This window comes from Macaca nemestrina, chromosome 12 (assembly GCF_043159975.1).
Source record: "Macaca nemestrina isolate mMacNem1 chromosome 12, mMacNem.hap1, whole genome shotgun sequence".
NCBI lineage: Eukaryota > Metazoa > Chordata > Mammalia > Primates > Cercopithecidae > Macaca > Macaca nemestrina.
The window spans coordinates 83,959,296-83,976,089 of NC_092136.1; the positions used below are offsets into that span (position 1 = coordinate 83,959,296).

The window sequence follows — 16,794 nt, forward strand, 5'->3', positions numbered from 1 at the left end:
CTGCTCCATTTTTTCCTGAACAAGCTGCTTCTGCATTACGTATGACTAGTTCCCATCAAGACTGGGATAATTACATTATTTCTCTACTCAAGGTTACTCTATATGTGTCACCTAGAAATCAAATCAAGTCTGGGGTTTCTTCTGGGAGCATCTGCTTGCAACTTCCAGGTACTCTGAGAACACAATCTTATGATCCATGAAATAGATTTCCTAACTAAAAGCCAGACCTCATCTCTATTGGAGGAAAATGATAAAAATATTGAAACTTCAGATTGAAACAAAGTTGGCCTACATTACCCTTATTCAAGACCCAAGTGACAGACATTTTCCTAAAAATATCGGTATGTTGAAAATTTGAAGTCTGAGGTTATTCGAAATTTTGACAAATTTTTTGATTCATGAACCTTGTATCTTTCTCATGATGGGCCAGACTATAGTTTAACATGTGAAAGAAAATCATGTTGTTTGGAAAGGCTAGTCATTTAGATTATAAGAGAATAACCACAGGTGCAGTCTTCTAATCCAATATTTTCTCTTTTCTCTTAAATTTTAAATGTGAAATTTAGTGGGATCCTTAGGTCAGGGATAAACAATTAGGTGCCAAGCATAGAATGTATTTTTCTTTGTCTTCATCACCATTGTCTTTATCATTTTTATCATAATAATTATGAAAGTGTCTGCTATTATGTATCGAGGGTCAACTATTTTGAGACTAGTTTGGGTGATTCAGATCTATTATCTTTTATTATGAAGACAATATAAGGCAGGTGTGTTGCCCCTGCATTAAATAATATGGTCTTCTCTCAACAGTACTAGGAGATATTAAAAGAACATACGTATAAATTATCAGTGGTTTCCAAATTTACATTGTGTGGAGTAAGAAGCAGACCATTTTCTGTGAGGAACCCTTATCTCTGGTACCCCTGGCAACAAGGTCCTGAGCATGATTCCTCTTTGCTTCAAGACACAAGACTTCTAACTTTTGAAAGCTGGGGTGGGAGGGAAGCCATGGGTAGCTTGTACAGGCAGTGGGATGGTCCATGTATCTGGAATCCTCCTCCACATCATTGATTCATCCAGCAAATGTGTACATTGGGAAGCATGTGGGACTTAGGGAAGAAAGCTGGTGGAGCCAGTCACTACCCATGACTCAGAGGTCTGAAGGTGGCAGAGCTTCTTGATATGTGATGCTAAAACATATTTTGGCCTGAAATTCAGAGGGAAAAAAAAAAGAAAGTAAAGATCCAGTCCTTATTAATTAAAATGAAAAAGGCACTGCTTATAAAATCAGCAACAAGGCTGAAGGTAGGGAAACACAAAGTCAGCTCTGCACTAGCAGAGAGGAGCTATGCAAGAGGAACATGTACAGGAGCAGCATCTGAACACAGTGTATTAGCAACCTAACATTGGTAATGTCAGAAACATTCATTGTAAACACAAAGCTATGCACAATCATTTATTCAACAGTCTCAGTTGTTATTTATATATTTTGTGTCCTGTATCATTTGCTGGTAGTAAATTGTATGTAAGGCTTCTTGAACCCACAAAACAGAAAAATCTCTAATTTCCAATTTCATTTCTGAACTCTTACAGAATTTACAACATATAGTACAAAAATTAAATTAGTACCTAACTGTGAAATTCCATATTATTCTGTTATTATAAATGAACAAATTTTGTAGCATTCTCCCCCAGAGTATTGCAGCAGAAATTTCAGCAAAGGTTTGTACCCAAAAGTAGAAACACAGGCTGTGGAGAAAGACAGACCTGAGTTTGAATCTTGCCTCTCACCAGATATTAGCTATGTAACTGTATTAGACCATTCTTGCATTGCCATAAATATCTGAGACTGGGTAATTTATAAAGAAAAAACATTTAATTGGCTCAAAGTTCTTCAGGCTGCAAAAGCCAGCATTTGCTTGGCTTCTGGGGAGGCCTCAGGGAGATTTTCCTCATGGCAGAAGGTGAAACAGGAGCAGGTACTTCACATGGTGAAAATAGTAGCAAGAGAAAGAGGTGGGAGGAGGTGCCACACACTTAACCAGATCTCATGAGAACTCACTGACTATTGCAAGGGCAGCATCAAGCCATGAGAATGCCTCACCATGACCTAAACACCTCCCACAGACCCCACATCCAACATAGGGGATTACAATTCAACATGAGTTTTGGCAGGGACACATATTCAAACTGTATCAGTGACAATGGTAAATTACTAGATCTCCCAAAAGTTAAAATGTCTCTTCTGAAAAATGACAAGAGATATATATATATATATATATATATATATATATATATATATATATATATATATATATATATACACACACACCCCCGAGGAGGTTATTGTGAATATTAATTAGCATAACACCTGTAAAACACTTAACACAGCACCAGGCATAGATTAGGAGCCCAATATTCCTTCTTTCTCTCTATCCTTCTCCTTTAAAATCAATTATTCAACATTGTCAAAGTTATTCCAAGTTTTACATTTATTGAGCACCTACTATATGTCAAGCACTATATTGCATGCTGGTAGTGCAAAAATAAAAATAAAAAGGTTTACAATCTCTGCCCTTGAGAGATTTAGATGTTTGTGTAAATTGATTGTATGTTCCTTAATCAAACTGACCCTTAAACAAATTGTTGATTCAAAATTCTTCCAGTAAGAAGTTAATAACTTAACTATACTCCAAATTATTCTGGAATATTTCTTGTTCTTTATATACCAATATTGACTCTATCATGCACTTTTATTGTAAGAACTGTATAAAGTTTCCTGATGTATTTTTGCTTATCTTCACATCTTTGCACATGCTACATCTTCTGCTTAGAAATGGCTTCCACCCTGATATACTTCAAGTCTTTCTCAGAAGCTTTCTTGAAACTTGCGTGAATTTTGAAGAGCCTCTCTACTTTCATGACAACCTATGTGAGTTTCTGTCTCAGAAGTCACTTGGTGGGTTGGAGAGAAAGATATCAGTTTTATGTTTAACTGCTTTATAAAACAGAAACCAACCTGAGGGCAAAGATTTTTAAATTATTCATCTTTGTGTTTCTATGCTTAGCAAAGTGTTCAATGAATAGTTGGTGATCAATAATTGTTAAATGCACAATTGAGTGAAATAATGAATAGTCTGGCTGTGACCGAGATTGAAAAAGAGAACAGATGACCAGTATTCTACAGCACACTAAGCAGGTTTTGTCAGTTCATTTGTCTAGAACAGCCCCCATAGCTTTCTGCACAAGGCCAGGTCTCTCTGACAAGAACATTTGGTTTCCAAATTACATATTGCACAGCATGAATCCTTCCTTTCCTGCAACTGCCTGTTAATTATAGTGCCACCTTTGCTCTGTCTTTGTCTCAATCTCCTGATCTCTGAGATATAATACCTGATTTACTTAGTTAGGATTTTCTGACCTTTATAAGCAAATTCTGCAACCCCTTCCCACATACATCTTTTTGTAAAAACAATAAAGAAATCAAGAAGTGTCTGTTCAGAGTTCAAAGGTAAAAAGAAATATAAGATCAATATAAAATTATTTGAGACTGAAAAATACTCCCCTTTGTTCCTTTTTTTGTTGTTTTTATTCACATGTAATTGTAAAAACCAACCTGCTTTAGAGAGTAGCTGTGGGAATGCTGGGGAGCTGTCACTGGAGACTAGCAGCATCTCCAAGCTCTTGAAGCTGACAGCTCCTAGAAGCCAAATGAGAGATTCAACTGCAGAGTTCATTTGATCACACAGGCAGAAGTGCCTAGGAAAAGTTTCTACTCTTCATGTGAAAACTTTGAAGATTTCAAGTTCTTCCTTAGGTTATAATATTTAGTAAGTATTCTAACAATCCCTCTGTCATTCTCTGTTTTTTCAGGAGAGATGCTGGGCCCATCTTATTCATTTGTGTGCCCACTACCTAACAGAATTGGCAAATTAGGTGCTCACATACATACTCAAAAGCTCAGGCAAGGGGATATGACTGAGAAATGGAAGAAAGAAAAGGCAGACAAATGAAGAGAGGGAGAGGAAGTTACAGAGATAGCTGTTAAGGGGGAGAAAAGGAAAAGTAGAGGAAAAGAGGGAGGAAAGAAGAATAAGAGAAAGGGAAAATGGAGAATAAGTTCCACTACCTTTTTCTCATAAAGTTTACAAGAGACGGAATCTTAAAATAAATATAAAACACCTCCAAAATATTCATAGTTATTATGAGGGTGAAGCCCCTCTCCAGGCAGTTGATGACTCTTAGAACCACTGAGGTACAATAGAGACACATTCCAGATGTATCATGTCTGCTTTACCTGCCCCTTGCCTTGGTCTACCTAAGAAGGATTTCAGGCTCAAGTAATGAGTGATATTCCTCAACCCTTTCCCTTACTGACCCATCAAGAAATCCTTAATGCCACCCAAGACCATCATCTATTCAGCCTCAGCAGATCCAGTGATTTCCTAATAGCCTCTAGGGTAGGGGAAAGACAGCAGGAGCCTATGTCTGAGTAAATTACTCAGAAGGGGCAACAGAATCTTGTAGAAACCATTTGGAACATTTCTCCAGCCCTTTTTTGATCCTGAGGTTAGGTTTGGGGTAGCTCTTTTTTGCTACTATGACTCTTTCATCCTTTGATCTGATTTTCAATCCAACTCTCTTTTGCTTTAGAATTTGCTGTGCTCTTAACTGCAAGGCCTTCATTTTCCTAACATTTTTAAACATCATAAGAATTTAAATGTCACTTGTTCTATGACAAAAGCAGAACTCTTGAGTGTGAGAACAATTAAAAAAATTAAAAATAAATGTATGATCTTATCTATTAAATAGAGCCACTGATAGTATGCTAGACTTTTTAATGTGCATTGACACATATATTGATTGCCTTAAGAATAAGATGATACTGTACATAGTTTCTAATCTGATTTTTCTATCTGAATAATACATTATAACTATTTTCTTTCATTAAAAATTCACCTCAATATTAATCTGATGGCATAACTCTTTATGTTCCAGCAATTCCTTGTAAGGAAGCAGGGAGTGAAGAAAGCTCTGGAACTCTAGCAGTCAGCTTCACTGTTCACTTTAGCCTGCACTCACTTTCCTGACATAGCATAGCAGCCAGTCAGAAGTATCACCTTAGCACTTGTTTGGTTTTTCTGTTTGTTTCAGGAAATATTATGCCAATTCTGTGAACTTGGTCTGGGTGATTCTTAAATGCATAAATGCATTTCTCACACACAAAAAATGTTTTGTTTCTACGGTGAGCCATCCCCATGGAGTATCAATGTAGAAAAATGGGTGTTTTAATGGTAAACAAGGCTACCAAAAGTAATGGCAGGGAGCACATTGCAAATAATTCACTAGATTATGTGTGTTCCTTATGGAACAGAGACTCTATCTTCTCCATTTTTATTTCTCTTAGGCTTAGACCAGTAATTAGCCTATATAAAAAAATCTAATCCATTAAGAAATGTTTACCTAATGAATGAATGAATAACTAAGAGAATGGGCATAAACGATAATTAAGAAGACTGGTCATAGGATAATAATATTTCCTGACACTATCACATTATTTTGGGAAAAATGAACAGTGTGCTGTAGAGAAAATGATTTAAGATTTAGACAAAAATTCATCTTAAGACACATAACAGAAATACAGCGTTACTAATCCTCTGTTTTCTGTCAAATTGTCACAATAAAATGTCCTTACAGAAATGTTGCTGTGATCAAATGAGACGACGGTGTAGTGACCCAGGGAAACCTGGAACTTCAAAGTGTCATAGGATCTCAGCACCAAGATGATATTACAACAGGCCATACTTCACTACTACCCCCCTGCACAATACATACACATAAAAAGACAACAATAACAATACAACAAAATAAATATCTTCACTGAAAAGAAAGTTTTGAAATGGGTGGCAAGGAACATAGGTACCAGCTGGTGCTATTTCAGGTAACATGAAATAGTAGAAAAAATAATAGATTTAGGAGACAGACCTAGGCACAAATTTTGGTTCTACCACTTCTTAGCTGTATAATTTTGGTCAAGTTGTTTACTTCTCTGTCATAGTTTTTTCTTTGGTAAAATTTTTATAACAACTCATGCTTCCTGGGATTATTATGAGAACTAAATAAAAGGATGAGAAGTCACTAACATCATATGTATTCAATAAATGTCATTTCACTTGCTTTTCCTCACTGCCACACCCCAGGCTTTGCCTGAACCAGTGAGAAGAAGATGTTATTTATACTAAGCAGTTTTGCCTAAGGCCTTGCCTAGTAGCAGACCTGAATACCAAACTGCCAAATGGAAGTTTTCTGTGTTGAAATATGTATACCAGACTTCAAATATAGAACTCAGAGGTTATTCTATCAAAAGCTTAGCACCTGTCAACAAGAACAGCAGACTCCAGAGATCCTGTCAGTCTTGGTTTTTTTTTTTTTTTTTCCAAGAGAGAAGCAGACAAATCCTTATTGATCATTCTACCGAGGTAGCGCTAACCCTCCAAAATAATATATTTAAAATCACAGGTTATTTTATGTTTGAAGAAAAAAAATTACTGGAAATAAGACTCTTAATTGACTCTTTTAGTTTTAAGGTCAGTTGACCTAGAAAAAGAAGAGTGCTCCCTTTGAGAGTAGAGTGAAACTCTGACTGAAAAGGAAGAGGCACACTGGAACATGTAAATTTGATCCCATTTTACAAATGGAACTAAAAGGAGCATTTACCATAGTAAGCTGACAGCCTTTAGTAAAGTCAGGTTTAAGTTTGAAGAGTTCCAACTTCCACTAAGTTAATCATGTCTAGCAGTGCAGACAGATGATTCAAGCAAATTTCAGACCGCTCTTCTAATACGGTTAAGCCATCCCTGAAGGTAAATGTTAAAACTATTTAATAACTGAAGCTTCAGGCTTTGCAGCTTGGACTTTGCCCTTAGACTTTTTGGTTGCTACTGGAAATAGGATTATATTTTAAAGTTTCTTGTATCAGAAAAAGCAACACTCCAAAATTTTTACATCCTTTAGTTTTACTGCAAGCAAGCTCCTATCTTTGGGTAATATGGATCTTTCCTATTCACAAATAAAAGGACACATTAAATGTATGCCTTCTTCATAAGTCAGTAGCTATGAATGACTTTGAGCAATTCTATAGCTTTCCTTTCTTGAGTAAACTCCTCAGCATCAAATAGGACTCTGCTCCTGAGATGAAAAGAGGAAAGGCTGGGTACCCAGAATAATTCAAATAAAATGATGTTTATGATCCATGTATATTAACAGTGTAGCCATTTAGAGAAAGTCAGGGCTATTTATAATCATTCTGGACTTTCTCCAATCAATTATTTCCCTGTTTGAAACTCTTCAGTTGCTCTTATTTTTAGAACAAAGTTCAGACTCCTCAGCTTATTATTCAAAACTTTTCTTGATCTGGTCCTTTCCTACCTTTCCCAACAGCATCTGAAACTCTCACTTTTTTTCCCTGGAGATTTCGTTTCAGCCACAGTTAACTACCAGCCATTACCATGACTTCTCTGTGCTTTTTTCTAACCTGTTTCCTCTTTCTGGGATATGCTCCTCTTCTCACCCACCCATACCTCCTGCAACACAGATTTCTGGGGACTAAATATACCCTACTCATTCATTAAGAATCAACTCGTGCACCACTTACTCCAAGAAACATTTCTTGACCACCTCCTCTTCCCCTCTCCCTGGACAACAGGAATCTGTCCTCTGGTCTCCCACAACATTGTTTATTTTTATCATAGCATTTCTTACTGTGTATTATGACTATTTGTCAAAAAAAAAGTTTCTTGAAGGTAGGCTCTGTGTCTCATTCTTCATTAAATATTGATACAGAGCTGTCACACGGCAGTTTCTCAATACACTGTCATTGTTGTTGATGAATGCTGGCTATGGGCCAGGCTTGTTTCCTAGAAACATACAAGTTCAGGACCATCCTTATGATGCAGGAACTGAACAAATCACACACACTGGCCTACTCTCATTGTTGGGTTCTTAGTAAAATTTGGACTGAGTGAAATAACAAAGGCAGCTGTAACAAGAAAATAATAATAATAATAAGCAAGCACTCACAGGCAGCTTGCTGTCTCACTGCAATAACTTGAAGCAGGATAATGACGAGACTGGAATTATTGGCACATTTAGCCATATTCTTTAAAGAAAAAAAATACATACATACATACATACATACATACATACATACATACATACCAAAAATGCTCTGTACAGCTGCTCTATTTGCACTTGAGGCATCTGCAACTTAGGCACTAAAACATATGTGAAGAGTATGTCAGGCTATTTGGGTTGAGAAACCTGGATTTGAGATCCAACTTTGTTTGTAACCATCTGTATTGCCCACAATCAGCCCCTTCATCTCCCTGATTCTCAGTCTCTTCCTTTTACATGATCTTTGATCTCCTTTATAGTTCAAAGGTCTCATTCATTTTGACATTCTGAGCTGGTAGAGCCCCTGACACATATAAAGTATTCAAAAATACATAATAAATAGTTAAATTAAGTTTAGCCTAAACTATCTACTTATTTTAAGTTCATACTAAAGATTTCTTCATATATATATAGTGGACTGTAACTTAACTGGATGTGTAAACAGAGTATAACCTACTCTTTTATCAATCAGTTTCAGCCAATCACAGGCAGACAACCATTCAAACTGTGTTCAAATAAGGCAAATGCCAAGTTGTAAACAATCCAGCTGTTTCTGTATTTTACTTTCATTTTCTGTATGTCACCTTCATTTTTCTGTCCATAAATCTCTGACCATACAGCTGCCCAGAGTCTCCCTGAACCTATTCTGGTTCGAGAGACTGCTCGATTTGTGAATTGTTCTTTCTCAATTAAACTTTGTTACATTTAATTTATCCAAAGTTATCCTTCTGACTAAACGAATGAATAAATGTCACTCTCCTTCCCCGTATGCTTTTGGGGTTTTGCAGAATGATCCATAAACCATGATAACGAACTTGAAGGAGGCTGTGTCCTACAAGCATTAAGAGCTTCAGCAGCTCCCACTTTCCTCTCAATCTGCTTAAACAAGCCTTTTAACAAAGTAGCACTGGAGCACAAACTGGGGAAATACTGGACATCCTCAAGGCCAACAAGGAAATGGAGACACAATAGATGAAGATTACAGGGGCAATCCAGAAGTTCCTCAGAAAGGCACAATAATTCAACCCACTAGAGGAGAGGATGCCAACAGGGACCTCTGCAAAGAGCAAGTGATCCTTTGAAGAAAACAAAGCTTCAGTTTTCCTATGAAGTTCTTCAGAGAAAAGCAAAACAATAATAGGAAACTTTCCTTTAGCTCTTCCCAGGCAGCGGGAATTTCAGACAGAAGATCAGCATATTTGCCCTTAAAAGCCACAGCTTGGGTGTGCCCATGTGACCATGCCCACTGGGCATCTGTTGGCAGGAAGTCGAATGCTGCCTTTCTGATAAAGGCTTGATGGATAGCCCTTCTATATTCCTTACCCACCCTTCTTTGGGGCCAATACTGATGCCCGTTACCACTCTTGGCTTTTAACCTAAAAGCCTGATGCCTACTGTGGTCTTAATTTATTGCCCAGTAGATGCTTTAAAAGGAACACGAAAAATATACAGGCATGCATGGAAAGCTAAAGCATTTAGAACTTTGAGCATCTTCCTTGTAATAAATACCTAATACATATGTGTTAAATAGATTATTTGAACTATAAATATACAATTATTATTATATAATACTTGTATATGTATTTTCTTTCCATTCAGCTATGCATTTCTCTCATTATTTTGTTTAGGACATTAACTATGAAGATAGAAACAAATACAGAAAACAAAGCACTTGTATTTCCAGGCACTATATTAAGCCGTCGCACACATTATTTCACTTAATTCCCTCAAGGACTCTGTCTTCTTTCTCATTTTACAGATAAGGAAAGTAAAACTGAGAGAAGTTAAGTAACCTCCTCCCACCAAGATCACATACTAAGAAAGTGGTATGGCCAGGATTTGAAGTCTGCCTTTAACATCTATGCTCTTAGCCACAACACCATACTGCCAAATGCTTCTTCATACATTCTTCACACAAAAATGTGTACTATGGCATTTAACAATAAATAGTTTATTCCTTAATTAAAGGATAAATGAGAAACAGTGAAAAGCCAAGGACAAAATGTAGAACTTGGTAGTTTACCATGGTTTCAGAAAACCAATGAGACATTGTTTGGGAGGAACTATGTTGGTGTTTCTGAATGACTAAGTTAGGGTACATGTATAAATTTCCCTTTCTACCCTTTGCTAATCTGGACAATGCAGATTAAGTTTTTTTTTTCTTATAGAATATGAGTGAAACAAATATATAGTCACAGAAGTATGTATATGCATGTGTGTGTGTAAAAATCAAAGTCTGAAATACATCTTTTGAGCCTTCAGAGATTCATTTGGCCTAGAAATAGCCACAGTCCTCCCTAAAATTCTAATGCCTAGGATTTATATGCTCCTTCCACAGATTAAGAAGTATTGCACAGTAGTATTACTATGACATTGAAGTTAAGAAGACTAGGATTCAAATTCTGATTCTGCTACCTACCAGCTGTGCCTCCTTGGCCAAGTTATTCAACTACTAGTGGTCTGGGTTTCCATTTCTGTGAGTTGTAGAGAGTAACATCTACCTTGCAGGATTATTATGATGTTTAGAGATAATTTTTGTAAAATTCTTACTGTCATTTTGGGTAAAAAACAGACACATAAAAATGATGGTTTTTATTATTCTAGGTAGAGGACACATCATTTTCCTGTTCTGGAATGCACACCTGACACACTGCTACTCATTATGTAAGTCTTAATTCAAATGTCATATTTATTTATTCTATTAACATTTCTTAAGAAAATAATATAATGCTCTTTGCTATTATAAGGTACTTGGAGAAAAAAATTTAAAACTTAAGATCTCTGATCTCAAGGGATGCCCACTTTTATTTTTTTAGAGGATGTTTTGCTCTTGTCACCCAGGCTGGAGTGCAGTGGCACAATTTTGGCACACCACAACCTCCCCCTCCCGGATTCAAGCAATTCTCCTGCTTCAGCTTCCTTAATAGCTGGGATTACAGGTGCCTGCCACCACGCCCGGCTAATGTTCTTCTTCTTTTTATATTTATTTTATTTTTTATTTATTTTTTATTTTTTTGTATTTTTAGTAGAGACAGGGCTTCATCATGTTGGCCAGGCTGGTCTTGAACTCCTGACCTCAGATGATCTGCCCATCTCGGCCTCCCAAAGTGCTGGGATTACAGGTGTGAGTCACTGTGCCCGGCTGGGATGCCCACTTTAATGGACAGATTAATAGACCATTATGTGAAGTGTGGTAAGTGTCCAAAGGAAGCAATGTCCAGTGGGCTTTTAAGGCCAGAGGACAGGCTACAAGGAGAGTCAGAGAAGTCCACCTCGAGAAGCTTACAAGGAGTTTCCCTTACAAAGATTATAGCAATGATTATGAAAAGTTTCCCAACACCCCCAGGCTAAGTGATCACTCTTTTCTGTGAACCTACCACATGATTTATATCTCTATCACAGCATTGTTCATATTGAACTGAATGTTTAATTACCTAGCTCTGCTGCTAGACAGTGAACAACCTGAAAGCAGTTGCCATGACTTTGACTAAGATGAATTTTCAGCATCACCCAAAGGTTCTAACCTAGAGAAGCAGCTTGATAAATGCCTGAAAGAACTGAATTGAATTGTCATGGACCTCTGAAAAGGCAGGTGGTTAAATAGCAGGACAAACTATAACCCCAAACTGCAGCTGCTTGGGATTGAAGGGAAACAAGAGAGGGAGAAAGATGACTTCATTTGTTCTTGTCTGCGAAAGTTCAGATTCAGAGCAAAGCAATGCCAAAGGCAAAAGTGCCAGGCACTACTCTCTAGACACTTCAGCTCATTTTGTTCTGTGGTCTGTGATTGAACTCTAATATAAATCTGAGGTCTATGGCCTGAGATGGTTCTTAGTGTGAAGCTTTTGGTTTACAGTGTAGTGCAGTCTCTTCAAAACATGCACTCTGGAACAAGTAAGAGGTACAAAATTGATTCTTACAAGATTTTCTAGCAGAACTCTCAAGTTTTTGTGAGGCTTAGAAAAAGTTAAACATTTACAACATGCCAATATAAAGCTCATTTAGCCTCTGCTAATGACTTCAGTGACTTTCTTAACTATGTTACTTTCTGTCCAGTTTCTCTACCTCATGTTTGCTTTAGAGAGCTGGAATGAAAACTTGTTTGCTTGGTTGGCGATTTCATCTTTGTTTTAGCAGTTCCAACCTCTACTTTCATTTTGACCCAATATTAGATGTGTTGTTCAATCCATTGTCTTGAAATCTGTCCAGATTGCAAATAAGCAATTTCAACAAGAGTAATAAAAATGGACAGAACATAAGGAAGAACATCAATTGTAATCTTTGCTTAACCTCCTGTATGGTCCAAATGTGTCCTTGGCACCAAATGGAAGGTGAAGAGGAAATATAAATAGATAACTTTCACTAAAATTCAGTGATTAATAGTAACATAGACAAGATGGGGAAGAGAAATAATATGAGTATTTAGTGTGTGTTTACTATGTGCCAAACACTGTCCTATGTTTTCTCATTTACATTCGATGGCAACCTAACAAAATAGGTGACAGTCCCATTTTTGCAAGGGAAGAAGTTTAGACCCAAAGTAGTTAAGATGAATAATCATTTAAGATTAAAAGCAACAAAATGATGGAGCTATAATGTGAACTTCTTTGTCTGTCTGGCTTTCATGTACATACTTTATCCATTATAAAGTTAAATGAGTGTTAGTTTTTGAAATTGTTCAACTAGCCATACTTTTTGTTTCATTATAAATTTAATAATAGAACCACAGTCTGAAGTAGAAGGAATAGAGGAAATCAAATATTCCAAAGACTCCATAACTCATCATGGGACTTAACACAGAATTTCTGTATTATCTTCAGAAATTATTAGTTTGATTTAATATTTAGTGTGTGTGGGGTGTGTGTGTGTGTGTGTGTGTGTGTGTGTTCAGCAAATTAGAGTTTTGGTCAACATGCCATTAATACTGCATTAATAGAATTCCAGTATAACACTTCATACCTTCATTAGCTTGTTGGCTATCATTACCAGCATATTTATACTGAAATACTGAATATAATTCAAGAATCTCTATTGGAACTTCTGGGATACCCAACCTGAGGACCACTGATAAAATCTGACAGCACTCAGTGTGATTTCACATCACGTCTGCATGAATATACTCAGCTTATGTCTTTAGCTCTCTTTAACTTTTTAATTTAGTTATTTTATTTTATCAAGTATGTTATGAATTCCTTCTCATTTATTTAAGTTTCCTCATTCAATAAACCAATATTACTCTCATAGGATCCCAGACTCTAGCATTTGGAAAGAGTTGCTTATTTTTGACATTTTGGTCTAATATAATCTGAGTGTTATTTTTTGAAATTGTTCAACTAGCCATAATTTTTATTTTATTGAATGTTTTGTACTGAACATATTTTTCATGTTCTGAAATGGCAATACAACTGCAGCATATTCCAGATATCTGTGTGTGTGTGTGTGTGTGTGTGTGTGTGTGTGTGTGTTTGCCTAAAAGTGACCTTTTGATTATTTTCTTTTTGTAAAACCAAAGAATCATTAAGGCATCTGTAAATAAAGCATAAAAAAATAATAGCAGTTGCCATCTTATAACACTGACAGTTTTAGTACTTATTATAAAGGTTTGCTTGACTTCAAGCCTTGTACATTGTATGAAGGAACATTAGACCATTTCATTCCAGGGCATTGGTGAGGTCATAAGGCTAATTACTAAGACTAAAACCCAATGCTCCTGAACTTATTGGCTAACATCTGCCTGCTACTTGGTACTGCCTCTGGAGTCCTAATTTCAAACATTATTAGCGGCTCTTCCCAAATTAGCAAAGAAAGTCACACATGGGCCTTGGGTTCCTCAATGCCAATGTTCCCTCCCAGGGTCAGATATGCTTTCTCAGTTCCCTTTCTTCTCGATATATCCAATTCCTTCCTATGCCCAGTATGCTTCCCACTCTCAGGCTGCTCAGCACATCTGTCTGAGTAGGCTTCCTCATCCCTCCAGACTGACAATAGCGTCTCCTCATCTCCCCATTCTATTAATTTCCTGAAGATAATAAGCCTATGAGCTATTTCAATTCTAAAATTTTTACTTCGCTCTTTGCCACATCTATGGCAAGAATGAAGACTTTCTTAGCAATTAGACTGTCAACACTCCAGAAAACATCAACATTACTCTGAAGGGACACACAGTTATTGTGAAGGGCCCCAGAGGAACCCTGTGAAGGGACTTCTGTCATATTAATGTAGAACTCAGTCTCCTTGGAAAGAACAAGAGGCTCCAGTTGACAAATGAAGAAACATAAAAGACCTGGCTACTGTCTGTACTCTTTGTAGTCATGCACAGAACATGATCAAGGGTGTTACAGTGGGTTTCCATTACAAGATGAGGTCTGTGCATGCTCACTTCCTCATCAATGTCGTTATCCAAGATAGTGGGTCTCTTGTTGACATCTGAAATTTCTTGGATGAAAAATAAATCCTCAGGGTTCGGATAAGGCCAAATGTTGCTTATTTGATATCTCAAGCCCAGAACGATGAATTAATCTTTGAAGGAAACAACATTGAGCTTATTTCAAATTCAGCTGCTTTGATTCAGCAAGCCACAATAGTTATAAACAAAAATATCAGAAAACTTTTGGATGGTATCTATGTCTCTGAAAAAGGAAAAGTTCTGCAAGATGATGAATAAGATCTAAGAGTTGTCCAGCTACAGAAACAAGATGCTGGATGATTCCTAAGACCTATTTGTGATATATAAATGATGCAATAAAACACCTATTGATGGCCAGGCATGGTAGCTCACACCTGCAATCCAAGCATTTTGGAAGGCCAAGGCAGGTGGATCACGAGGTCAGGAGTTCAAAACAAGCCTGACCAACATAGTGAAACCCCATCTCTATTAAAAATGCAAAAATTAGCCAAGCGTGGTGGTGCATGCCTGTAATCCCAGCTCCTCAGAAGGCTGAGGCAGGGGAAACATTTGAATCCGAGAGGTGGAGGTTGCAGTGAGCCGAGATCAGGCCACTGCACTCCAACCTGGGTGACAGAGCAAGACTCTATCTCAAAATAAAGAAAAAAAAATGCATATAGAGAAAGAGATTTGGATTTTTTTTTTTACATTTAAAAAATAAATAAATTTTTTATTTTATTTTATTCTGATCACTTTTCCCTCTGGGGAAACTGATCTGGGGAACCAGGTGTTAGAGTCACACACAGTCGATGGTCTCTTTTCCTTAAGATCATGATAGTACAGTAGTTACAAGGACAGACCTTGAATCCACGCTTTCTGAATTTCAATCCCAGCTTCTGCCTCTCAGCTGCATATCCTCCAGCAAATTATTCACACTCTTTCTGTCTCAGCTTCATCATATATAAAGTGAAGATATCAATAATGCCTTTTTTTTATTATTATACTTCAAGTTCTAGGGTACATGTGCACAACGTTCAGGTTTGTTACATATGTATACATGTGCCATGTTGGTGTGCTGCACCCATTAACTCGTCATTTACATTAGGTATATCTCCTAATGCTATCCCTTCCCCCTACCCCCTCCCCACAATAGGACCTGGTGTGTGATATTCCCCTTCCTGTGTCCAAGTGATCTCGTTGTTCAATTCCCACCTATGAGTGAGAACATACAGTGTTTGGTTTTCTGTTCTTGTGATAGTTTGCTGAGAATGATGGTTTCCAGCTGCATTCATGTCCCTACAAAGGACACAAACTCATCCTTTTTTATGGCTGCATAGTATTCCATGGTGTATATGTGCCACATTTTCTTAATCCAGTCTGTCACTGATGGACATTTGGGTTGATTCCAAGTCTTTGCTATTGTGAATAGTGCCACAATAAACATACGTGTGCATGTGTCTTTAGAGCAGCATGACTTATAATCCTTTGGATATATCCCCAGTAATGGGATGACTGGGTCAAATGGTATTTCTAGTTCTAGATCCTTGAGGAATCGTCACACTGTTTTTCACAATGGTTGAACTAGTTTACAGTCTCACCAACAGTGTAAAAGTGTTCCTATTTCTCCACATCCTCTCCAGCACCTGTTGTTTCCTGATTTTTTAATGATTACCATTCTACCTGGTGTGAGATGGTATCTCATTGTGGTTTTGATTTGCATTTCTCTGATGGCGAGTGATGATGAGCATTTTTTCTCATCATCACTGATGTCTGTTGTCTGTTGGCTGAGTGAATGTCTTCTTTTGAGAAGTGTCTGTTCATATCCTTTGCCCACTTTTTGATGGGGTTGTTTTTTTCTTGTAAATTTGATTGAGTTCTTTGTAGGTTCTGGATATTAGCCCTTTGTCAGATGAGTAGACTGCAAAAATTTTCTCCCATTCTGTAGGTTGCCTGTTCACTCTGATGGTAGTTAATAATGCCTTTTTAAAGAGGGTTATGTTGAAGATGACATAAATTAATTCACATAAAGTCTTTAGGAAATTGCCTAACCCACAGCAAGCACTCAATAAATGGTAGCTATTATTAGCTACTATTGACTTCCTTCAGAGATGTCCTTCTCAGTTGCCCTTCACTTTGATCTCTGGAGATGGACTTCTCAAAGATTCCCCTTCCTTATGAATCCATCCTTAAAACAAGCTCAAAGCCTAATGATGAGACAAACTGCATGTTTCCAGGAG

At 37.1% G+C, this 16,794-nt stretch overlaps 1 protein-coding gene, 1 long non-coding RNA gene and 1 pseudogene across 25 annotated transcripts in view; 2 read left to right on the plus strand and 1 right to left on the minus strand.

Annotated features, from left to right (window-relative positions):
* LOC105468849 (discs large MAGUK scaffold protein 2) overlaps nt 1-16,794 on the minus strand; it is a 2,241,192-nt gene that overhangs the window by 1,185,710 nt on the left and 1,038,688 nt on the right. The gene's annotated exons all lie outside the window — the stretch shown is intronic.
* LOC105468841 (uncharacterized) overlaps nt 1-16,794 on the plus strand; it is a 123,132-nt gene that overhangs the window by 44,006 nt on the left and 62,332 nt on the right. The window contains exon 6 of the long non-coding RNA XR_003015194.2: nt 10,777-10,836. This is a non-coding gene — a long non-coding RNA (uncharacterized lncRNA). The remainder of the gene's footprint in view (nt 1-10,776; nt 10,837-16,794) is intronic.
* Nucleotides 11,332-14,836, plus strand: LOC139357641 (large ribosomal subunit protein uL6 pseudogene; annotated as a pseudogene).